Source organism: Triticum aestivum, chromosome 7A, assembly GCF_018294505.1.
Source record: "Triticum aestivum cultivar Chinese Spring chromosome 7A, IWGSC CS RefSeq v2.1, whole genome shotgun sequence".
Classification (NCBI taxonomy): Eukaryota; Viridiplantae; Streptophyta; class Magnoliopsida; order Poales; family Poaceae; genus Triticum; species Triticum aestivum.
Window position 1 is genome coordinate 725198304 of NC_057812.1, and position 1804 is coordinate 725200107.

Below are 1804 nucleotides of genomic sequence, written 5' to 3' on the forward strand. Positions count from 1 at the left end.
GCCCCCCTTTGCCGGCCGCTTTATTACTCTTTGAAGTCTGCTAGTGGACGGCAAAGAGGGGCCCCGTTAGGTTTTCGCTCATCAGCCCGTTAGTGTGGGCCACCTCCCTCTTTGTCGTCTGCCAGCTGACGGCAAAGAATCTTTGCCGTCCGCTAGCAGACGGCAAAGAACTGGCTGATGGCAAAGACCTTCTTTGCCATCAGCCAGTTCTTTGCCGTCTGCTTTTGGGTAGCTGATGGCAAAGAGCTGGCAGATGGCAAAGTAGCTGATTCCAGTAGTGCAAGGTATCAATCCAGTAGGACTCCCCCCTTGGGCGCGCTGATACTTCTCCAACGTATCTACTTTTCCAAACACTTTTTCCCTTGTTTCGGACTCTAACTTGCATGATTTGAATGGAACTAACCTGGAATGACGCTGTTTTCAGCAGAATTGCCATGGTGTTATTTTTGTGCGAAAATAAAAGTTCTCGGAATGACTTTAAAATCAACGGAGATTATTTCTGGAATATATAAAAAGTATTGGCGAAAAGATCCATGTCAGGGGGCCCACACCCTGTCCGCGAGGGTGGGGGCGCGCCCCCTGCCTCGTGGGCCCCATGATGCTCCACCGACCTCAACCTTGACTCCATATATTCAATTTCGAGGAGAAAAAAAATCATAGAGAAGGATTCATTGCGTTTTACGATACGGAGCCGCCGCCAAGCCCTAAACTCTCTCTCGAGGGCTAATCTGGAGTCCGTTCGGGGCTCCGGAGAGGGGAATCCGTCGCCATCATCATCATCAACCTTCCTCCATCACCAATTTCATGATGCTCACCGCCGTGCGTGAGTAATTCCATCGTAGGCTTGCTGGACGATGATGGGTTGGATGAGATTTATCATGTAATCGAGTTAGTTTTGTTAGGGTTTGATCCCTAGTATCCACTATGTTCTGAGATTGATGTTGCTATGACTTTGCTATGCTTAATGCTTGTCACTAGGGCCCGAGTGCCATGATTTCATATCTGAACCTATTATGTTTTCATCAATATATGAGAGTTCTTGATCCTATCTTGCAAGTCTATAGTCACCTATTATGTGTTATGATCCGTTAACCCCGAAGTGACAATAATCGGGATACTTACCAGTGATGACCGTAGTTTGAGGAGTTCATGTATTCACTATGTGTTAATGCTTTGGTCCGGTACTCTATTAAAAGGAGGCCTTAATATCCCTTAGTTTCCAATAGGACCCCGCTGCCACGGGAGGGTAGGACAAAAGATGTCATGAAAGTTCTTTTCCATAAGCACGTATGAGTATATTCGGAATACATGCCTACATTACATTGATGAAATGGAGCTAGTTCTGTGTCACTATTGGGGATATTACTATCAGCTAAGACCCGCCCAGGAGGGGCCAGGTCAGCCTTAATGGCGGGTTAAATAAGAAGCCCGATATATAGTCAAGATGATAGTTTATTAGTATATATAGAAAGCCCAAATGCCTCGGGCCGGCTTAAGGCCCATTATTGTAAACCGCCATATGCGCGGTAAGACTTGTAAGGAAAGGCATGTAAAGGAAGTCACTGAGACGGACACGATTATGAGTCGGCCGGGACTCTGTAAGCCACCAGGCGTTGACCCGTGTATATAAGGGGACGACCCGGTGGCGGCTCAGGAGGAGAGAAAACGAAGTCGATAACCAAGCCGGCGAATTGAGCCTCTTGGAAGTCGAAACCTCAGCAATACCAATCCCAACTAGACGCATGCTTTTACCTTCATCGTAAGGGGCCGAACTGGTATAAAACTCTCTCGTATCCTTTGTCCC